The 25,345-nt window shown below is 35.4% G+C and overlaps 1 pseudogene; it reads right to left on the bottom strand.

Annotated features, from left to right (window-relative positions):
- LOC116094692 overlaps window positions 1-22,062 on the bottom strand; it is a 96,921-nt pseudogene extending 74,859 nt beyond the window's left edge.
- Window positions 22,063-25,345: the final 3,283 nt, after the last annotated feature.

Genomic DNA, 25,345 nt, shown 5'->3' with positions numbered 1-25,345 from the left:
ACCCTGTACTCAGTTCAATAGATGGCTGTGAGCCTCTACATCTGTGTTAGTCAGGAACTGTCATAGCTCAGTCAGCAATAGGGTACAGCTGAGCTTGATTCTGACAACTTCAGGCTTGACACAGAAATGCTTTGCCCTCTGGATCTTATGACTCCTTCTCTGGACCCTCAGGCACACTCTAAGTCTGCTTTTCGGGGGGTTGGGAGGATAAAATGGTGTACTGCTTTTGCAGGGGCAACTGTCCCCCACTGCTGGGCTGTGTCAACATGCAACCAAAGTGCACAGACAGAGAAAGAGAAGGGCCTGGTGAGCAAATTCATGTGCTCCTCCCCAGCCCAGGAGGAGAATTCCAACCTCTGCAGAGTAAGACCTGATCTATAGCAGGGATCTGAAAGAGGAAAGCCAGAACAAGCAGTGGACAATGAATGCAAAAATTGGCTCTTTCCCCAGGCTAGGAGCAGGAAGGAACTTCCAAGACCAAATGGCATTGAGAACAGCATATTTCAGCCTAACCAAATCTGTGGAAACTTTCAATGTCTGTGTTATGCTCCGGATCTTGTTAAAGTGGTAATGGCACAGTGAGCACTTTACCTCCATTCATAGCTTTACTGTGCCTCAGGTATTAGATTTTTCACTGTTCTCTCTTCGCAGTATTTACTCTTCCACAGTCTACATTGTGCTCATACATTCGTTATATCACCAGAAGACTCAGAAACACTATACTAGTTTGCTCACCAGTAACCAAAACCAACAATACATACCACATTTATAGGGATGTCTTCTGGACAGAGTGGCTTACTATGCAGGTTACCCTGCCAACTGATAGAGATAGATGAGACATCAGATGCCAGATTTCTATGAGAATAAGAACATGACAAGTACAATTATCATGATGTCTCCAAGAAATATGCTATAAAAATTAAAAATTATTAATAATAAGCCCAAACAGCCAGTACCATGACAAATCGTTAACCCCAGTATTAGGAAGGGAGAAATGAGGAAATATAGAATTCTGGATCATCCTCAGACAAAAAAAAATAATTCACACTGTATATTGGCCTGAGTTACATGAGACTCTGTCTCATAATGTCTAATTCAACCAAGCAATACAATAAAACACAAATTAAAAAATTTCCAGAAACATAGAGAATGACTAAGAATCTAGGTGAGCAAAACATAATATTAGTGAGACCAGACAGAGACCTGAGAGATGAGTGACTCAGTAAGTTCAACTGAAAAAAATGAATACTCGAAACCCTCAAAACTCAGACTTGGTAAATCAGAACAAAAGACTTTCCTAACCCCAAGCCAGACATTTTCAAAGATCCTAACTACTATTTTTTATTAGATATTTTCTATATTTACATTTCAAATGATATCTCTTCACCTAGTTACCCCTCCAAAAAACAAAAATAAACAAAAACAAAAACAAAAAACAAACCCTGTTTCGTCCCCCCTCCTCCTGCTCACCAACCCACCCTCTCCCTCTTCCTGGCCCTGGCATTCCCCTACACTGGGGCATAGAACCTTCACAGGACCAAGGGCCTTTTTCCTCCCATTGATGACCAACTAGGCCATCCTTTGCTATACATATGCTGCTGGAGCCATGAATCTCACCAAGTGTGCTCTTTGGTTGATGGTTTAGTCCCTGGGAGCTTTGAGGGTACTAGTTAGTTCATATTGTTGTTTGTTCTAAGGGGCTGCAAACTCCTTCAGCTCCTTGGGTCCTTTCTCTAGCTCCTTCATTGTGGATGCTGTGCTCAGTCCAATGGATGGCTGTGTGTCTCTACTTCTGTATTAGTCAGGCACTGTCAGAGCCTTTCAGGAGTCAGCTATATCAGGCTCCTGTCAGCCAGTACTTGCTGACATCCACAATAGTGTCTGGGTTTGATGACTGACTATGGAAAGGATTCCTAGGTGGAGCAGTCTCTGATTGTCCTTCTTTCAGTCTCTGCTCCACAGTTTGTCTCTGCAACTCCTTAGATAGGTATTTTGTTCCCCCTTCTAAGAAGGAATGAACCATCCACACTTTGGTCTTCCTTCTTCTTGAGTTTCTTGTGGTTTGTGTTACTACTATCTTTAAAGAAGAATAAATGATAAACTGAAATAAACTATTGAAATACATGGTATTCCACCAAACATCAATATTTGTATTTTCTGAACAACAGCAAGAAGAGACAAAGGCAAAATTATAGAAAACATCTCTTTGTTTTTGTGTATGAAAATATGAATAATGCATATGTGTCTATGGAAGCCAGTGCTTAAAATGTAGTGTCTTCTTCTAGTATTTTTCTTGATATTTTTGAGATGAGGCCCTTAACTCAACCAAAATCATACTAACTCTCCATGTGATTGGTGAGCAACCACTGAAGATCACTGTGGCTCCAGTCTTCGTAGTATAAGTCCTACCTACAGGTACTTGTGACCATATTGTACTTTTTAAATTAATTAATTAATTTGTTAATTAATTAATTAATTTTAAACTCCAGATTTTATTCCCCTCCAGGTCTACCCTCCAACTGTTCCACATTCCACACCTCCTCCCCACCCCCTGTCTCCATGAGGATGTCCCCATTTCCAAATCCACCCCACCAGACCTCTAAATAACCTGGGGCTTCCAGTCTCAGAGAGTTAGGTGCATTTTCTCTGAGTGAACCCAGACCCAGCAGTGAGCCTCATATCAGCTGGTGTATGCTGCCTGGTTGGTATTCCAGTGTTTGAAAGATCTATGGGGTCCAGGTTAAGTGAGATTGCTGGTACTCCTACAGGCTTCCCCTCCTCTTCAGCTTCTGACTTTTATATTAGTTTTGGGGGTGCAAGCACATTTCCTCACCCTGGCATAGAAAGACTATATATGGACGAATATTGAATACAATATATACGTTGTGTAATCCCTTAATATTATTATTACTGGTAACACTTAATGGGTGTACTGGCTGGTTTTGTGTGCCAACTTGACACAGGCTGGAGTTATCACAGAGAAGGGAGCTTCAGTTGGGGAAGTGCCTCCATGAGACCCAGCAGTGGGGCATTTTCTCAATTAGTGATCAAGGGAGTAGGGCTCCTTGTGGGTGGTGCCATCCCTGGGCTGGAAGTCTTGGGTTCTATAAGAGGGCAGGCTGAGCAAGCCAGGGGAAGCAAGCCAGTAAGGAACATCTCTCCATGGCCTCTGCAGCAGCTCCTGCTTCTTGACCTGCTTGAGTTCCAGTCCTGACTTCCTCTGGTGATAAACAGCAATGTGGAAGTAAGCTAAATAAACCCTTTCCTCCCCAACTTGCTTCTTGGTCATGATGTTTGTGCAGGAATAGAAACCCTGACTAAGACAATGGTATTCTTTTGTATTTTAAAAAACTAATTGTTTTGTATTTGAGTGGCTGAGAAGAATATTATGGCTGATATATACTCAGTTTTCCAGTAGATGGTAGTACAGATGTTCTGAACAGTACACATCGTAGACTGAATTTCATAAAAGGTAGACATCTTCAACCTTGAAAAGGTATGTCACATAATGCCAAACATAAATTATAAAGATCCAAAATGTAGAAATTAATATGTTTGAAATGTTGAAGTTTCTAAAACTCATATTGAGGTATACATGCTATTTCAAGATGAAATATAGACTGTCCATTTAGTTTTATAACTCATGGCAAATATAATCTTAAATTATACATCACCCAAAAAAAACCACATCACCTATTTTCAGTTATTTTTAAATAATGCAATATTGATATTTTATATTAATGAGGATGTTCCAGAGGAAATACTTTCTCTCTTCATCAGCATCTGTCTATAGGTTCTTCTAATACCATTTTTCTCTATTTAATTAAAATGAATATTTCAAATCAATAATATCAAAAATATAGAATGTTCTGAAATAGTTTTGGGCACACACATATACATATATATGTTATATATATATAATTTTAATGCTGAAGAACTGTTTCATGTGGGGAGAGTAGAAACAAAAACAGAATCCTTAAACTATGGAAACTTTTCAGTGATGACTTTAGTCATATGGTTTTTCGAAAGATATGTTCATCTTTTGTCTTTCCTTGTTATTTGATTGGGTTGTAGTTACTATTCACACCAAGAGAATAGGTTTTAACAATTTCTTTCTTGGATATGTCCTTTGTAGAGTCGTTGTTTAACTAGGTCCCAGCAGGAATATGTTCTTAAAAATTACTTTACAAATAGTACATTGCTTCAACTCTGCACTGTGCCACAAACCTTATTGCCCTGGATTAATTCTGAGCAAGGTTTCTGTGTAAAGCAAGGTGCACACAATGTAGTTTGGCTGACTAACCTGCTGTGGGTACAATATGGCAGCTCCCATGGGACAAGCTAGCATGAATGTCACAGGATAGCATCATCTGGCTGTACTCTGATGATGTGGCTTTTCAAATAGCTCAGAAAGCTTCATATCCTTGCTCCAACCTTGTGCAGAACACTTTAGCACTTTTGAGTCAGGATGCAGAAGTTTGATAAAACACCTAATAATACAGTCATTTTCAATTACTGTATTGCTCAAAGCATGTGCTTTAAATTTTAAGATGTTTGTTTAATAAAAAAATCATAGTTATCTAATGTTATATTGTCACTTAATTGTGTGAATAATGTTTATTTAGTATTTTGAGGTCTTTAAACATCGTTTGAATGAAACTGTACTAAAAGATTAAAGAATTAGCAAGAATTTTATTAAATTATTTCTCTTTGTTCCAATCTCCTGATTTTACTCTTTAAAACTTATTCTCAAGAAACTTCTGTATGACAAAATTAGTTAATAATATTTTAAAATGTTCTTCTTTGCATAATGCAGTGTCTTCTACTTGTAGTGGGATTTTTCCTACCACGTCTATGGCTTATAAAAATAACTGTTGTGCTTTGCAATTGACTCTCCATATATATGTTTATATAATTATTCTGTAAGTTCATTCATATGTTATTACTGTGATATATACATATTAATATATATAAGGTGTGCTTGAATATATATTTGAAAGCATATGTGTCATTTTTTCTGAATTTTAAATACTATAACCTGTTCTAACACCTTTATAATTATACCCACACTTTCTGAATTATTCCAAATATCATAAATCTTACACATTTCCAACTTCTTGGTATTCCTCTGCCAATTCTAACACATTTACTTTTTTCTAGCTATACCTATCTTATATACTCTGCCTGTAGTCCACAGTCTGCTGAGTAATAAATTATCCATACTTTTGTGTCATAATCAAAAGCTATCCTTTTGCAATCCTTCACTGAATCTCTGCCAAGTACAAACATTTATTACCTTCAGTATCATAAAATAACAAGGGGTACCATAGATATAGGTCTGGAGGTCCTTCCCATATTATTAAAGTTTTAATGCACATTTATGTTTGATAGCTGTTTATGGTTGTGAGCAACTTTTAGTAGTATTTTGTATTTCCTCTAAAAAATACTGAAAAAATATTTGTTTACTAAATATATAAAGATATATTTACTCATATCTTTATAAGTCCAGAAAGTCAGTTTGGCTGGATGACAGAAATACTACAAGTGATTCTATAAAATAGTAAAAAAAAAATATAAGATATTTGTTATAAATTAAAATTCAATATAAACATATATATCTTTATATAAAATGTAAAACATATCTTTTCACCCTTATGCATTATTGTTTCTTATCCTCTATACATAGTATAATGAAATATTATGACAAAGCTTCATTTAATAATTGTTTTTATTGCATAATTGTAATAAAGGCAGCACTTTGTATTATTTCCTTATCAAAGTAAGAACAAATACATGCCTACATTGAAGTTGGATTTTAATATGAAGTGGATTGTAATAGAAAAAAAGAATTGATATACAAAATTCTCTTGCATTGGAGCTCATGTAATTGAATATTTAGTTTCTCTTTTGTTGCATTTTTATTATTCATATTTTTCTGAAGAGTGTGCATGTGTTTACTTGATCTTTTGGGCATGAATTTGTGATTTAAAAGCCACATTTATGACACTATAAATTAATTGCTAGAAACATGTTCTAATTCCACTGTATGACAGAAGCACAGTCGGGGATATTAATCAAATTCATGATTATATATATGAAAGAGGAACTTCATCTCCATGAATAATTTCTTGTATAAATGCTGGCTTACTTCAAAATATGAGTTATGTTTCCTGATTGAATAAATGTCTAATTCAAATTATTATAAAACATATTATTGTGTAGTGAGTGTGGCATTTTTATTGCTTTATGTCCAGAATTACAATGTTGGCCTCAGTTAATTTAGCTCTGCCAGTGGATTCACTAACAAGTAATAATTTTTCTGGACAGGCATTGGACATTGTCACAGTTACTTATGAAACATATCAAGTGTCTAAACAATCAGAATTTAGAGGACGAATAGAAAATATTGTTACAACTTATTTTTAAATCATAAAGCCTGAAGTTAAAATAAATATGAAGAATTAGATATAGGGATGTCTTAACAATTAATAGGACTTGATATTGCAGAGAACCCAATTTGGTTTCTGGAACACAAATAGTCATTCATAACTGTATGCAATTTCAATTCTAACGAATCTTCTGGGCTTTGCACAGGAAAGGCACCATCGATTAATTGTTTATGTGCATGCACACACACACACACACACACACAAATATATTTTAAAATATCCTCTTTTATCTGACCTTTCTGCTGCTATAATAATTATGATTAAAAGGAACTTTGTAAGAAAAGAGTTCTATTACAACCTTAGGTAACAGTTCAACTCTCGAACAATTCAGAGCAGGATATTAAGTAGGAATTGAAGCAGAGACCATGGAGAAATTTTGCTTATAGGTGTGTTCTTTCTCTTTTGTTTAGCTCTGCATCTAACAGAGTCCAGACACACCTACCTAGGCATGGTTCTGTCCATAGTGGGATAGACCCGTTCATTCATCAATCAAGAAAATTCCCCATGTATTTGCTCACAGGTCAATCTGATGAGAGAGGCAAGTCTTCAACTGAGGTTTTCTCATTCCAAAAGACTCTAATTTTTGTCCAATTAACAAAAAAGTATAAAAAATGTGCATATTACATGGAAAACCTGACATATTAATCCCTAGACCAAAGGGATAGACACACAGAGACATTTTTGGTTATAAGCCATAAATAGAATTATTTCTATCATATGTTTTTATCTTGATGTTACTCAGAGTAGGAGAGAAAGTAAGATTGCATATAAATGTCACAGTGAAGCCTATTTATATGTACAATTAATATTCATTAGTCACTGTAAGATAAAGAACAAAAACGAATGAAAAGAAACAGTGTCTTGACTGTGATGAGACACTAGCTTACAGACGACACTTCTAAGATTGGAATATGATTTTCAAAATGTTACCATAATCTTATTAGACCTCAAAAAGATAACCCCACTTATCAGAGCCTAACCTTTTCACATAGAGAAAGTGACAGCAAGTTACTGTTTCTTTAATCTGCTAATTTTATGAAAATTTGTTTTGTGACATAGAACATGAATTTACACCTTTATATTAAAGAGTATTCCATCAACAGTTCACTTCAACAAGTATCCCTTCTTCATGCTTGACAGGATCTTGAATTAAAACATGATCCAAGCCAAGGTATTCTTTTACTTTTAATATGATACTTCATCTGCTATCCAGGATCCCTGTCTGACCAGCAGGCACTGTGACTAACAACCAGCTAAGAGTTCTGCACATTGATACAAATCATTCTACCAGTCTCACACAGGACAGACAGACAGATAGACAGACAGACAGACAGATCTGTGTGCACAGACACAATATACAAACACAGAGACACAAACACACACACACACACACATAAAACCAAGGATGATGGGAAGTCCTTCTCTATTCTCAGCTTTGGAAAGGAGTGCCAATCCAATTATACTCCTGAAATATTGAAAATAAAATTCAAAGTGCATGATTATTTAAAGCAATTAGAAATTACCAATGTCTATTTAGATTTCTGACTATCAAAACAGGGCAAGCTTGATTTAGGATATTAATAGATTCTGTGGTGAACACTAGCTGCATCTATGCTAAATTGTAGAATATAAAAATCCAATTACTTTATGTTTTCCTGGGAAGAGTGGTCACAGACACAAGCATCTGAAAATTTATTTTATTAAACTTCTCTTGTGTTTCCAGAGATCAACACAAGGTCCACCATATAGTATGACAACACTCCATCTTTGCCTTATACCTTCACCCTGATTTTCTGTATTTCTCTATGTAGCAAGAGCCACAGCATTACAAATCATTCTGTGCTGTATAGTGTGTTATAGCACTTTCAGCAAATTAGCATCTTGTACCATGTTTCCCACAGGTAGAGAGAAAAGACAACAGCAGCATCCATACCTATCACACATTGCTTATGTGAGCATTTTACCACCTGAAGCAGCATTGGAATTAAGCATAGGCTATAGGCTGATAAAAGTACATTCTCAAACAAGGACTAGGGAAAGCAGTCAAGAAAACATTCTGATGAAATATGATGTGAAATGGAAACTTAAAGGGTCTTTGGAAAGTCAGTTGTGTTGGGTGGAGTTTTGCTGGGGAAAACACTTGAAGAAATGTTTTACAAAAGCAAACACAGGGGAAAGGATGTTCTGCTAAAGCAAGTATGTGAAAGGACATATGATGAAAGATTCTTAGCTAATGACACACATACATTGGTCTGCCTTACAATGCACAGTTGAGCTCCTTTTGTTGCACATCTATAGAAAGAGAAGAACCAAAGAGCTGCTGGTGGTGGCAGTTTCTTGCTGCTTCTGCCAATGTGGGCTGTAGAGTGATATCAGCTGAGACAGATACCAGTAGAGGTTTGCTAAGTCAAACTCATGTGCTGAGGCAATACTTATGCTGAGCTGCCTGTGGAGGACATGTGATGTTTGGAGGGAGTATAAATAGAACTCAATGGACAGTGATGGAGGCTGAGTTTGGCTTGCTTGCCTAGCTAAGTGCTTGTTGGTCTTATGTTTTGCTGAGTTTTTGCTTCACTGAGAGAGGCACAGTCTAGAACTTTTCCTGGCATTCCTGTTGACCCTGATCCCTCCTGATGGATGGTGGCAAGGGTGAGGCCTGACTATCTGTTAGCTCGTGCTACCACTGCTAATTCATGACTGCTATCAGACTCTATAGAACTGAACCGCAGGTATATCTGGGAAGTGTGTGCTACTGGATTGTGCTACTGCTGCTGATATGTGAACTGAACTGCTGATTTCCTGACAACACAGATGGAATCTGCTCCACCATTTTTAAACAGGTCCACTTCTCCTGTTTCCTTTCTTTCCCAGTAGTTCTGGTGGCTGGTGGTGTAGAAGAGAGTATAAGGCATTTAAGAACCATCCTTAAAAGTAGGCTTTGAAAAAATTAAAGTTACAATGGTGAGTAATTGGAAATGTAGTGCAGATGCCCTATTGCCAACATTCTGAAGCAGAGTCTATTGGACCCTTATTCTTTCACTATAGAACAGAGATTCCAAAAAGGCAAGACCTAAAGAGACTGTCTACTTGGGTGTAGAAATTAAATCTCTATGCACAAGTTTAACAAAGTTCAGCATGAAAGAGGTTCTTATAAACTTCCTTAGAGCTCAGGGTGATTCTAAATGATAGCATTTCAATAACTGAAGTCCAGGAAAAGCAAATACACATTAAGTTATTGAAGGTCATTGCATTAATTTAGTGACTAGTAGACAGAGCCCAAAGCAAATGTGCTCACTCTCAAATTAGACACCATTCAATCATCTACGTGTTGTCAAGTCTAACTCATGAAGTAACTAGATATTGCTGTAACAAAACATACATCTCTCTCCTTAACAGTCACAGAAACAGGTACCACAGAAATGTAGATATTCTATTGGAATAGAATTCTGCCAAGTTTTGCGTAACTGTCCTCCATTCTGTGTCAGGCTGACCTATTTAGCAGAAAGCTAAAGTCACCTCTCAGGGATCTGTCTTTGTACAAGCAAGTTTGACAAAGATTTAGGGAGGGCCACATGTCCATTAGATGAGGCAGTGAAAAGCTCATTTAAGAAGATCAATCAGGAAATAATTAGCCTGAGGATATTTGAAAGTGAAATAGCCTGTTTGGGATTAGAGCTGAGAAAAAAAGAGAGGAGGGGTCAAGGTCCCTTCTAACTGTCTCCTTTCTGACACTTCTGATTTAGTTTCCAAAGTATATAGCCTGTCTATCATATTAAATTTTAGAGGACTTTATCATATGCGAAATTTTACCTTCTTTTTGTTAGAAAAACAAAATTGAGCACTTTCATATGTTCCAAATTATGTCAATAAATAGCATGACATATTATGCTATGAGGCTTATCATTTTACAGAAGAAAAGAAGCTAAGAAATCAAGATAAAAGAAAAGAAGCTTAAATTTTGAACTTTGAATGACTTTTGCAAATAAGAAGTAAACTTTTTTAAGAAATGGTTTCACTTCAAGTTTACACCATTTATATCTGGATATTCTATATCCAGAGCTTTTTGGCATCTGAACAAAAATGACTTCAATATAAGCAACAATTGGCACCGTTACAAGTTAGGGTTTATCAGAGCATCTGAAATCATGTTTTTCATTTCCTTAGATAATTCATATTTATTCTTTATATTTCTTATCTTTATGTACTTTCTAACTAAAATTTTATTCTAGTTCTTTCTTCTCTTAATCTGCTATGTCTTCATTACACATTTTTTTGAAACAAGTTCAGATTTAAGTACTAGTTAATGCATGATAGAAGTATATTTTGGCACTTACTGATAAATTCTTTAACCACTACAGGTCATTAAAAACCTCTGTATTATGTGACTTTTGTCTTTCAAATGCTAGTTGTGATGGGAGAGGGAATCTAGCGAAAATCCTGATAGTTTATTTTAGTGATATATTTTGTTCCTAAACTTCTTATACATCTGGACAAATTTGCATGTCATATCCAATAGCACATTATCTAAGCTTTATAGATTGTGACATTTATCATCTTCTAGACTGAAAAAAAATGAAATTTGACTTAGCCCTATCCTTTCTTCATTGAGAGATTAACTGATGCAAAATTTGATGCATAAACACATTGACCATATTTACCTTTATTGTTGGTATATACTTTCTGATTAAAAGTCAAAGAAACTTGTATTTTATGCTACACTATATTGAGTTAAGAAATCACTGTATTCAGGTTCCAATATTGAATCAAATGTCTAGAACATTTGTTTCCTATATTACCATGTGCTACTCTCTAGTGTAATATAATCCAATGGGGTCCTTGTTTTTACTAACAGGAGCATAGTGGAGAGGCTCAAAGGCACAAAGAGTGGAATCTGGACCGAGGAATGGTGTATGTGCTAGAGTTATCCATATGGAGAGGGATAAATTAAAGCTGCATGGAGCATGCAAACCCTCCAAATACTCCCGTGATTGTGTAGAGCAGATGATGACTAGGGAACACTAACAGAAACAAAAACTTGAAGAAGGAGTTGAAACAAATAAAAATCAATTACCTTCCAGAGACGGGCCTTAAAAAAAACACTGTTCTTATTTTGATGGAAATACAATATAAGAATGCAATAAAAACAATGTTATATAAAATTAGGCTGTGAAACTACAGTCTCCAAGGAACAATTCCATCCTCTGCGCTCTCCTGTGAGATGTGTTGGGCTCTGATTGTGCAAACTGCTTTTCTACTTTCTGAGTGGCAATCTTGCTTAAAACAGAATCTGAGAGATTCAGAACTCCAAGGGAAGGACAGGCTGCTGCTCTCCTCATGCTTTCTGTAACTCCCCTAAGAACTCTGTCTCTTTTTAATTCAAATTCAGCAGCATTTTCTTTGTCCTCTTCTTTCTCATCCTCCGCTTTCTCCTCATTCCTCCTCCAGTTTTCTCTTGCTTTATTTTATCTAGCCTTACATCTTCCCTCAGGGTCTGCTCCTGTTCAAATCTAGTGCCACAGTAGGATTCCCCCTTTCCTTTGTGCTGAACTTGATAATCTCATCCACCCTCCCTTGTAGTCTCAGCTTCACTGTTTGTAGCTGCAAGTTGCTATTACAACTCATTTTTTTAGCTCACTTATCCTCTTTTCCAACCTGTAAAACCATCATATCATAATCTCAAATGTAAAAACTCCTGAAAGGGAAGCTAACATCCAACTTAAAAAAAAAAAAAGAAGCATATAATACTATTGTTTGTGAAGTTTGTGAACCACAATTTCTGTTGTTTATTTTTGTTATTATTATTTCTGGCTGTTTTCTGTTTTGTATCATATCAGTGTCCAATCTTATAATTAATTATTTTACTTAGGGACATAATTTATTCTTGGATTCCTTAACTGTATCAGAACTATTGAACTTCTTATTATTGATTGTAACTGTAATATATTTATAATATATATATATAAAATATTAGTTTTGTGATGTCTAAAATTTCAAAATATATCTTGAAAAGTATTCCTGAGAAAACAAATGGTGCTGAGGTCCTTATCCAAAATTTTCTAGTACTGATTGGTTACTGCAACCTGGATGTAGAAAAACAAAATATTACAATATGAGTTTTTGAAAATGAGCTAATTATAACAAATTGTAATTCTTTATCAAATTAATTTTATTAGATTGCTAATAAAATAAAATATATGGTGAAGTTATAAATTATTTTTAAATATCATGTACTAAACTTTAACTGTTATCTCATTATGCATATTATCTCATCAGAATATCAAATCCAATATAAAATGTAGAAGTTGAGTTTTTATGAATAAAGGTTAAGGAATTGCTTGTAATCCCTTAAAGCACTGTATTTATTAAATTAATTACTACATTTTTTATTTGATAAGTAATCTGGTTTCTTTCATTCCAAATTTTAAAAAGCATTAGAATTAATTGACAGAATCAATTATATTTTTATGAAAATATTATGAAATTATTTATGCTTATATTTTATACTCAGTTTTTAGAAAATTGTAATAATCTTGAAACTATGCTTGTATTCCCTATTTTAAATTAATTTATTTATTTTATATCTGGTTCACAGCTTCCCTTTCCTCCTTCCTCCCTCCCAGTCTTTCCCTCTCACCTCACTTCCCAATCACCTCCTCTCTTTCTCCTCTAAAATTGGAGGACTCTTGTGGGTATCAACCAACCTTGACATATCAAGTTGCAGTAAGACTACTATACACATCTTCTCCTAGGAGGCTAGACATGACAACCCAGTTAGGTAAAAAGGACTGAAAATCTAGCAGCAGAGTCAGAGATAGTCCCTGACCCTCTGCTTGGAGTCTGCCTGAAAGACCAAGCAGAGGGTCTAGGTCAGTCCCAGATATGCTGTCTAGTTGTTGGGCTAATGTTTGTTGATTCCATAGATTTGCTAGTGGTGTAATTTGACCTCTGTGGCTCCTTAAATCTTTCCTTCCCTTTTTCCATAACATTCCTGAAGTACCACCTAGTGTTTGGCTGTGGGTCTCTGTATCTGTTTCCATCAGTTGTTGAATGAAACCTCTCTGTTGACACTTATTCTGGTCTCCTCTCTTCAAATAGAGCATAATATTAAAAGTGTCAAGGGTACACACCCTCTCCTGGCATGGGTCTCAATCTGGACCAGTTAGTGGTTGGCATTTCCTCAAATCCAGTTCCATCTTTCACCCTGTAGGCCTGACACATGGTGGGTTGAAGATTTTGGGGTCGAGTTGCTCTCCCAGTCTCTCCATTGGAAGTCTTGCCTGTTATATGGCCATTTCAGATTCAAATTCCCAATTGCTATGATTTTAGCTAGGGTCACTTTCATAGATTGCTGGGAGTATCCATGGTCCTAAGTTTCTAGCTTGACCCAGATATGACCCCCCCACACCATTTTACTTGTCTCTCCCAGTACCCCTTAATCTCCCCTCACTTGACTTCTCCTGTTCCTATTCCCACACCTCCCCATCCAATCAACTTCTTCCATCTATCCCAGATATCTATTCTATTTTATTTTTCTCAGTGAAAGTCAAGCTTCTCCATTTGAACCTTCCTTGTTAGCTTCTTTGGGTTTTTGCTTGTGGGTCTGCGATCTGCCCCACTGCCAGGTTGTGGAACATATAGCCGGGCAGACAAAATGTGGAGGAGCCAGATGTAGGTCCACATTCAGTCCAGTCATTGGAATGTTTGCCTCTGGGAAGGCAAAATGAGGGAAGTGTGCTTGACTGTGTTCTCCCTGCTCTACAGTTGTTGGGTCCTGGGAGAGACTTTAAGGAAGCACCTAGTATCGCTCAGGGGGTAAGATAACAGCCTGGAATGAAGGAGGCTGAAGCTGCGATTCCCTGACTCCTGGACATCTAGTTGCCACTGGAAATCAAAACAGGGAAGTCAGTAAGGAAGTTATGGGGTCCATGGGCCCTCAATGAGGCCAGGACCAGGTGCTCCAAAACTCCTAGACAGCCAGGCATCACTGTGTCACAAAGAGTTGAGAACGGAATCTGGGATCCTCAAGCTGAGGTCAATGATAATCCCAGAGTGAGGGCCAGGGAAATAGTAGTTTCAGTTTAGCTCCTTGGCAATTGCCCTTAGTTTGGAGATGGTTGTTTAGGAGCACAGGGAAATTATCTGCACGAGACTTAAGCTGGTGACTCAGTAGTTGTAGGATTACTCCATACTCCTCACAGTGGTTCTCAAGGAAAGAGTCCATGTTGGTCTATACCATTTACTGATTGTTCATCATGGAAAACAGATGCCTACAAACTCAAGGTGGACTAGAGAATAAATTTCTTTTTTTGCAGGGAGGGATGTCAATTAAGGGAAGCTTATTGGCTAAGTGCTCAGGACCTTTAGATACATCATTAGAATGGAGACCAATTGTTCTGAGCTATGTGACTGATATGGGGAGTATGGACATATGTTCCAGGCCAGAAATCTAGTAGGGAGTATGGAGGTGCCTACTGTTTCTGGTGGGTAACTAGGTGCCAGGTTCTCAGGCCCTCTCTACCTTATCAAGTTTCCTAGCACAGTCCACTGTCCCACAACTCCTCTTTTTCGTTTTATATATGAGGCATCATTGGAGTGAGTGTCTAGTGAAAATTTTAGGTCAGGTTGAGCATAAGCATCAAAATAAAACGTGGTTGCAATATGGTTATTCTTTCTTTTCTGGATAATATCCACTTACACGTGAGTACATATCATACTTGTTTTTCTAGGTTTGGGTTACCTCCCTTGGGATGTTTATTTCTTCTTCTGTCCACTTGCCTAGAAATTTCATAATGTCATTGATTTAATATCTAAGTATAATTCTATTGTGTAAATGTACACAATTTTCTTTATCCATTCATTGGTTGGTGGATATCTAGGTTGTTTCCACTCTCTGGCTACTATGAATAAATCTACTATGAACATAGTTGAGCAAGTGTTTTTGTAGTATGGTAGAGCATCTTTTCGATATATTCCCAAAAGTGGTATACCTGGGTCTTGAATTAAAATATTCCCAATTATCTGAAAAACTGGCATAGTGATATCCAAAATGTTTGCACAAGTTTGTACTCTAATGAGCAATAGAGGAGTATTATTGCCTTGCTTCACATCCATGGCAGTAAGAGCTGTCAATTGTGTACTTGATCTTACCCATTCTGACAGGTATAAGGTAGAATCTCAAAGTTATTTTGGTTTGGATTTTCCTAATGACTAAGAATGGTAAACATTTCTTTAAGTACTTTTTGGTCATTACATATTTTTCTGATATAAATTCTCTTTAGACTGCACCCCATTTTCAATTGGGCTATTTGATTCATTGTTTTGTTTCTTGAGTTCTTTACATACTTTGACTATCAGCCCTTTGTCAGATTTAGGTTTGGTAAAGATCATTTCCTATTCTGTAGCCTGCCATTTTGTCAGTTTGATGGTGTCCTCTTCTTTACAGAAGTTTCTCATTTTCATGAGACCCCATTTATCAATGATGGATGTACTGGCTGGTTTTGTCTGTCAACTTGACACAGGCTGGAGTTATCACAGAGAAGGGAGCTTCAGTTGGGGAAGTTGCCTCCGTGAGATCCAGCTGTGGGGCATTTTCTCAATTAGGGATCAAAGGGTTGGCCCCCTTGTTGTTGGTGCCATCCCTGGGCTGGAAGTCTTGGATTCTATAAGAAAGCAGGCTGAGCAAGCCAGGGGAAGCAAGCCAGTAAGGAACATCCCTCCATGGCCTCTGGGTTAGCTCCTGCTTCCTGACCTGCTTGAGTTCCAGTCCTGACTTCCTTTGGTGATAAACAGCAATGTAGAAGTAAGCTAAATAAACCCTTTCCTCCCCAATTTACTTCTTGGTCATGATGTTTGTGTAGGAATAGAAACCCTGACTAATACAATGGATCTTAGAGATGTTGATTAGAGATATTGTTCAGGTCATTGTTTCCAGTGTCACTGCATACAAGGCTATTCGCCACTTTCTCTTCTACATGGCTTAGTTTATCTAGTTTTATGTTGATGCTTTCAATCTACTTAGACTTGAGTTTATGCAGAGATTGATATGAATCTATTTACATTCTTACACGTGCAGACATCTGGCTAGTCTAACAACATTTGGCTTCTTTGTCAAAAATCAAGTGTCCAGAGTTGTATGGATTTACTTCTAGGTATTCAATTTGATTTGTGGTTATTTTATGTTTAGGTTGATTTCTGAGTTTATCTGGATGAGTGGGTGTATTTGTCTTGGTTTTTGTTTCTGTTTCCTCTCAGTCTTCTGACATGCATGGCCTGGGGTTCTAGTGATAAGTAAGTCTTGAGACCCAGTAAGGTGTCTCTATTATTTTTTGTTTTTGTGTTTTATTTTTTTGTTTTTTTTTGTTTGTGTTTTTTGTTTGTTTGTTTTGGGGTTTTGGTTTAGGATTTTTGTTGTTGTTGTTTTTGTTTTTGCCTGTGTGGCCTCAGGGGTTTGTGGTGCTAATGTTGTCTCTGTGTTCGCCAGGAAACAGATCTAGGGGATGGGGTGTAGATTTGCTCTACTACCATTTTTTAAAAGATTAAACAATAACTACTTATGTATGAATTACTTAGAATAATGAAACAAGGTTAGCTTAGTAAAATAATTTATCATTACTTAAACCATGACCTCTGCAGCTGAGAATGCAGACACATACTCCCAGGCATAGTGTGTGCACTTAATGTATTTATTGTCACAGTAGGATGATGGGAGATTATGACATATAGCATTAGAGAAAAAACTAACTAAATAAATACTTTCTAGTGATTAGTGGAAGACATTTGCCTGAAACAAACTATATGGTGACTTTACACCTGTACTCTCTCCTAGAAATCCATTTTCTTTCATTATAATATTTTCTATTAATAAATTTACTCTTGGATGTGACAGTAAGCATGAGACTACAAGGCTACATCTGGATTTATCTAGAAAAAAATAAATGAAAGTAGAAGATAGATATGAAATAGAGAAAAATGCAACAATTTAAGATTCCCCTTCTAGTGACCTGCTTTATGCAGCTAGACAGCATATCTTTTGAAAATATACTATTTTATTATTTGAGAATTTCCCACATGTGTCCAATATATTTTAATCATTTAAACTCTACTCATTGTCTTGCTACTCTCCGATGCACCCATACCCCCACATTTCTTCGAGCATCTTGCCCTGCAGTTTTGCTTTGTTTCTCATTGAAGCCCATCTCATCTAGACACTCAAGTGTGATGCTATCCAGTAAGGTCTTATCCACCTACCAGAAAATGCACACTTAAAGAACATTGACAGTCCATACATTCTAACTTAAGGATAGTAACTTATGGTATCCTCTCACTCAAAACAAAAATGTTGACTGGCTTGATTTTGTGCAGAGCTCATGCAGGATACCATAGCTGATGCAAGTGCATGGATGTAGCAACCCTGTCATGTCCAGAAGACAGAGGCTCACTCACATCTTCCTTCAACTCCATTACAGACTTCTGCCTCTCTTCTATCATTTCCTGTGATTCTTGGTGAAGGATGTTATAGAGTTGTCTCCTTACTGACAGACTGAGTATCTTTTGAGGAAACTTATCTTAAACAAACTAACAAACACACAGAACAACCAACCAAACAACAAAACAGAACAACAACAACAAACCTGCTTAAACTCTTTGTAGTTTGACCAGTTGTTAGTGTCTGATTTTGAACACATGTACTATTCAAAGAAACTACTCTGATAAGATTTGAGAGCTGAGTCTCTAATAGTTAAACAACCTCCCCAAATGTTGTAATATTGGTGTTCACATTGTCAAACAAGTGAGCCTGTAGAAAGCACTTGACATACAATCTGTAAATGGAGAGTGCTATAGGATGTCATTGAAATTGGCACCGAATGCACAACTGATTTTTAACAACCTTTATCCTGTCCCTGAGACTTGAAATCAATTACTTCAGGTATAGAAATTTATGTGTTAAGTATTTAATCTTTTCAAAATTGTGATTTCAAATGTTAAAGCCTATTTTCTTATTATGGTCTTAAACTTATGTTCACTGTGATATGCTTTAAGTTTTATCCTAATGTTGCATGTTTGTGGAAAAATCATAAATATATTTACATTTATAAAATCTCACTTATAATTAGATAATTTGTACAGACAGAACACTAACCAATGTCTGATTTTTTAAACAAAATGGAAAAAATAACTTTGGTGATTTTTTCAGTGTATTTATGTCGTCTGAAAGAACACTATGATTTGACTTAATTTAAGTGTTAGTGGTAGAGTTTTACCAATATGAATTCTAGAATCAATGCCAAATTTTAAACTTGTACAAGTCAATTGAAATATTTTGTTAAATCTTTGAATACTATGCTTTTGATAGTATAGCAATGATAAAATTTCACAATAAATTACAGTACACAAAATATAAGCCTTTGTTAGTATGGCACAGTGGGGCTGAGCAGCATAGAGTTCAAATGATTTGTAAACCTTTATTAGTATCTTTTAGAAGATGAAACATTTACTTGTTCACAAAAGGAAAATAAGACTAATATTTATCAGTTACAGTCAAATAACATATTTCTGAAGATAACAAGAAATAAAAGCAATCTATATAATGGAAAATGGGATAAGTATAGTTCTCTTTCAGTGTGCCATTGTGATGCTGTCCATCATAGACATAACACCATATGAAATTTTCCGCATTCATCCTACTTGCTGAAAATTTTCTTTAGCTCAAAAAGAAAAAATAAGTTTGTCCAGTGCATTAGTTCATATGATAGTGCCTCCATCTAATGCTAGTCAAGGACTCTCAAATCCTGAGAGGACAAAATTTCCATGCACAGAAAAGCACTTTGGGTAGCTCTTCATCAGGTGACTTTTTACCTACTTCTATTTATCTTAGAAATATGAAGTAATGCACAGAAATTAATATGTGACATAATTCCAGAGATCTCTAGTGAAGGCTAACATTATGATTGTAACTATTAACATTTTAAGTTGTTGTAGGGCTATTTATACTCAGGTTTACTTCATTGTACTTTCCATATACCTCAAACCAATAAAATTATCTCTATAAACACTTTATATCAGTGTCTATGATGCCATCCTTATGTTATATGTGAAAATGTTCTGGTTTCTCTGGATTAAAGAGATGACTTATTGGTTTTAAGCACTAGATACAGATTCCCAGAAAATCCACAATACTTTACAAAAATACAAGGAATTTGAAGCCCACTTCTATCTTCTTTCAGTATCTGGTATGATCTGACCTATATACAGGCAAAATACTCATACACACAAAATAAACAAACAAACAAACAAACAAACAAGCCACCTCTGGTTTCTGTCACTTCCAAGTGATTATTGAGGCTCTGTTTCTGATTCCTCAGTACATATTTTACACTGCATTTTCTGTTATCTCAAACAATACACTATTACTATTTTGAATGTTTTTTTAAAATTTTTATTATAATGAACATTCACTTTATACTATATACTATTAACTAAAACTCACAGAGTAAATGTAAAATTGTAAGATGATTTTTATATGTGATATTTTCTGAATTTTATTTAAGTAATAAACAAATTAACCATAACAAAACAACAAAAAGTTGATTACAGACATTATACAAATTTCTAGCAAAAGAGCATATATTGGCACAGATGAATTTAATATATTTTAGCCTAGGAAGTAGGAGTTAAGAATAAAGAACACTAGTTTAACTGAATGAATTCTAGCGCTGTTCTTGAGAAAACCTGCTTAAATAAAAGTGCTTTGAGCATTTTTTCCCTCCTAGAGAATGTCCTGCAGCTAAACCTCTTACCCACTGGAACAATTCCAGATCTTTTTATTGTGCCTAATAAAATCCTAGGACACTTTACACTAGCACTTTAGAATAGTCTTCATTTCTTTCTTTTGAGGTTTGCAATTTTCTACCTCAAGTTTCTGAGGCTATTAAAAATGAATAAAATCAATGAAAAAAATCCTATAATATAGGACTCCCTTGTTGCCCCTCAAAAGAGAATGAATTCAAAACCCAAATAAAGTCAAATAAGGATCCAATATAAGTGCATTAATAAAGAAGAAAATTATTAAATATATATTCTATCTATATGTAAATGTGTGAAGGAAGTGATAATTTAAATATAATATAATGAAGAGAAAAAGGCAATTTTAAAAACAATTCTGGTGATTTTTTGTTTATATAAAATTATTAATTATTCAAAAAATATGTTATTTTATCTTCCCAATAGTCACCAAAATTATGAATATATGAATCTCTATAAATGAAAATATTCATATTTAAACCTAAATCCCAATGTAAAATTATTTCTTCCTAAGGAATTTTGTCTAGACCTTTGACTTCAACAATAAACTATAGGAAAGCTGCTATTTTTGTGCTCCTGTATGACCCCTCTCTCCCTTTCTCTCTCTCTTTCTCTCTCACACTCTTACCAACCACATTAATCCCTTACAAATTTATTATTTTAACATAGTTGTATAACATACTAAAAATTAAAATAAAGATAAGCGAAGGGAGCTATGCTCACAATCTAAGTTCATATATACAATGACACTTCAATAGAAGATTATTGGCATTTATATTTTAATCACAAACAAAACTCATATGCCAATTTGATATATCTGAAAATATATAATCTATTTTTAAAAGTAGCTGTATTTATAATATTTGGTAATATTATAAATATTTTCTTTTCTTTTCTTTTTCTTTTTTTTTTTTTTTTTTTTTTTTTTTTTTGTTGTCAGAAATGCACTTGTGTTATTTCCTATAAATTTAAAAGGCATCATCTTTTCCAGATGGTGCTTCAGGTATGAGAAATATATCTCTTTTATTGAAATAGATATTCTGCCAGCACAATAGTTTCATTAATTACTTGGGAATTTCATACTATGCACTCTGTCATATTCGTGTCCCATTCCTTCCAGGTCTACCCTCTCACCCTTATGTCTTTCCCTCACCTTACCTCTAAACAAAAAAAAAGATAAATGAAAGAAAGAAAAAAGCAGTCACTTTTAATTTGTGTTGCCCATATTCTCTGGAGCATGGTCAAACTTCCAGTGGCCAACACCTTAAAGAAAACTGATCCTATGCAGCGCTGGTCAGAAGACATCAACTGTGAAGAGCTGTACTTCGGAATCTTTACCACAATATTGAAGAACCTCTTTTAGAACTTATTGTATGGACTGCTTCTGTTTCTCTTTCTTTCTTTCTCTCTTTCTTTCTTTCTTTCTTTCTTTCTTTCTTCCTTCCTTCCTTCCTTCCTTCCTTTCTTTCTTTCTTTCTTTCTTTCATTCTTTCTTTTTTTCTTTCTCCCAGTCTTTCCTTTTTTCCTTCTTTCTTTCTTTCTTTCTTTCTTTCTTTCTTTCTTTCTTTCTTTTTTCTTTCCTTCTTTTTTCTTTCTTTTTTTCTTTGGAGGGAGGAAGCAGGATGGTGACACTGTCACAGAAGCCTTTTAATATCTCTCATTTTCATTTATGAGTCTGCAGTACCTATACAACTGCAAATGAAGCTTCCTCTTGCCCATAGTAGCTGACAGCAGCACAGATCATGGACTTCTTACTTCGTTTCAGGTAGCAGTGAGGGTCACAGACATAAACACGCCCTCCAGTGGCAGCCATGGCCCAAAAGGGTGAAGTAGCAAGGTAGTCGCTGGCTCCTGCTAGCGAACAAAGGACCAATCGAAGGCAGCAAGGACATGTTCCATTGTCTGTCACAGCTATACATGAAAACACCATACAAAAACATCTTCCTGTAAGACCCGCCCTTTATTTAGTCATTTCAGAGATGTTGCGTGCCCTGCAGGATCATCCTCCACATCCCTGCAAAATCTCCATGGGTCTCTCAGGTTCCTCAGACAGGCTATGTCACCAGTCCCGGAAGCCCCAGGCATCTTGAATTAAAAAAAAAAACCTTTTATAATTTTAATGCATTTGATTATGTTTCAAAATTTGCAAAGGTAAATATATACGTATACTTATATTTAACTGTTCCTTCTAGGTTGTCACATGAAACAGTATCCACTCAAATTATCATAATCATATACCATAATATATTTTAAAATATATCTTTTAGGTTGTTTGTGTTCCTCTGTCAACACAATCTATCCCATTGGGTTATGAAATAAGCAAAATATAGTTTCCTTTAAGGAAAACCTAAGCACAAATTTTCACGTGCAATCCCTCTATTTTATGGTAGGAGAAATATCCCTTGTGCCTCTGCAGTGGAATGCTAATGAATGATCATTGCCTGAAGCTCTGTGTTGACCAGGTCAGCAAGAAGGAAAAGGGGGAAAATCTTATTTTAAAACACTACTTGTAGTTACAACGACTTGCTCAGAGTGGAGAAAGGATTATTCACAGAAAGATAATTAACCTTTGTTGAAATAGCAAAATGAATAAAACAAATCTTGATTCAAGTCTTTTATGATAAAAATATCTTTTACCTACAGCGGAGATATTTAGATTGACAAGAATTAAATCCTCCATAAAAAGTGGAGTTTTGCAAGTGATTTTTAATACCTTTTAGAACACTATTGTGTTTACTACGAGGCAAGAATGTATGGAGAGCAGCGTGTAAGAGTCGGGAGGTCTTCCATTCTGAAAACATAGGCCCTGAGACTTTCAAAAGGGTAGTTGATTGACAGCTTTCAATTTGAAGTCATTTCTGCTATCCTGTAATTATGCTCTTTTGCTGTCAACCATTCAGTAGTGATTTGTCACCTACACCAGTCATTTTCAGAGATGCTCCAGGCCATGTAGGACTTAATACACAGGGCCAGAGTTTCCGCTGTTAGTTACAGTGTGAAGAGAGGCTTAGCATCAAAATTCAGGTGGGTGAATGTGGCTCTTGTAAGAATAAAAAGATGGTTGCATTGATCTTCTTAGAGCCAATAACTGCTTTTCTTATCTATGTGACTAAAGAATAAGGAGGGGGAAATGATCTAGCAACATGAGACATTTTCTAGGGGTTTTTACATCTTGCAAAAACTGATAATGATGTAATTTTCTATCAGTGAGGAATCACCTTTTCCTATGTTCTAAGTATTTGTAGAAAAAAGTTTCATGATTGAAAGAAATTTATCAAAATGCATTGCATATATATATGTATATATATATGATAAGTTTAACAATGAATTTATAATGAAATTGAAAGCATGCATATGTCTCTTTGTAATAAAAAAGAACATGGACATACTGAAAATGTGTTAAATATCTTCTGTTAAATGCTTCTATTTTTATTTCAATTAATTAATTAATTAATTAATTTTTGGCTTTTTGAGATAGGGTTTTTCTGTGTAGCTTGAAACTCACTCTGGTGATCACACTAGACTAGACCTCAGAGATCTGCTTGGCCCTATTTTCCTAGTGCTGAGATTATAGGCAAATGCCATCACCATCCAGCATAAAAAAAAAACTGAAAATATGTCATATTTTAAGAGCTATTTCATGTAAGCAAAGCAATACATTGCTACACACCAAGTTCAGGACAGTATCAATGAGTGTAATACCATTTCAGTTTAGCTTTTCAGAAAATGAATCACTTTAAAACATTTTATGTGCTGAAATAACATGGATTTTATTGTGTAAATACTGGGCATAGCAGGAGGAAGTCCTTTGAGCACTTTCATGATTCTCACGTGTGCAATAGAGTGTAGCTCTACAGGGACTCACCAATGAGATACCAATACACATTTCTTTTCATCTTTTCTCTGGAAAATCTGATCTTTTTTCCTTTGGAAAATACATAGGGATTATAAGAGTGTTTATTTGACAGCATGAATCATTTCAATAATAATACTCATAGGCTGATGTCTAGGATCACTATACTCTGAACTGTAAAAGTGACTTAAAGTACCCACTTAAAAGTTGGAGAGCTAGTTCATAAAGTAAAGAGCTGTAATAGTGACATTTAAATATCTATCCATCCATCTCTATCTATCTATCTATCTATCTATCTATCTATCTATCTATCTACCTGACTATCTATAGGATGGATGAATATTTGTTATTTACAAAATAAATTGGGGTGCTTAACATGCTATCTCTATTATTTCTAACAGCACAATTGTGATTCATGTTTAAACTGCAATAATAGTTATTAACCATATGCTTTTTATTCAACAACTCAAAGCTATTCAAATGAAGGGTTTCATCTTCTTTTATCCCTTTTTTAAAAAAAAAAATTATAGCTAACTCATATAGAGAGAATGGGGAGTTAAAAAGATTATATTCTCCAATGATATGTACAAATGACAGATAAACTAATATTTGGCACCATACTTAGCTAAGGAAGAGGGTAAACCTTATGAAATTCAAAGCAATCTTTTCTGCCTATACCACGAATAGCCTGTGAAACAGAAAGACTAACTGTAACTCCAATCTGAAATCTAAAGCTTTTGGGAAGTAAAGCTGAAAGAAAATAATTTAAAGGCTATAATTTGCATCCACTTTTTACATGAAGATAATTTTCTGGGTTGATTTTTGTTTTTAAATGGCTAATCAATAAATAAAGTAATTAGCATGAGGAAAATTGCATGCATAAATACAAATTTTCTTTTATGGTCAAAAGGTAAACTATGTTTGTATTTAGAATGTTACTTTAAGTATTATTTATACTTCATTGTGCTTTCCATGTGTGTTTAAAGGTGTTTGACATCATTTAGCCATCTCTTTGAACCACCAGAAGTCAGATTAATGCCAAAGGCAGATGGTACAGACATATTCTTCATTAGCAAACTAACAGACATAAATTCATGAGGAAAAGCAGGAGAAGCAATGAGGCCACCACAAGGCAGATGTGTGTGTAGCAGACAACAGTGGGGAGGAATGGACAATGTGAGAGAGAAGCCTGAGGCCAATTGTTAATGTCTGCTGACAGGCAAACATTAATGGTTCAGAGCAA

This window comes from Mastomys coucha, unplaced genomic scaffold (genome assembly GCF_008632895.1).
Source record: "Mastomys coucha isolate ucsf_1 unplaced genomic scaffold, UCSF_Mcou_1 pScaffold17, whole genome shotgun sequence".
Classification (NCBI taxonomy): Eukaryota; Metazoa; Chordata; class Mammalia; order Rodentia; family Muridae; genus Mastomys; species Mastomys coucha.
This window is presented reverse-complemented; position numbering and strand designations above follow the sequence as displayed.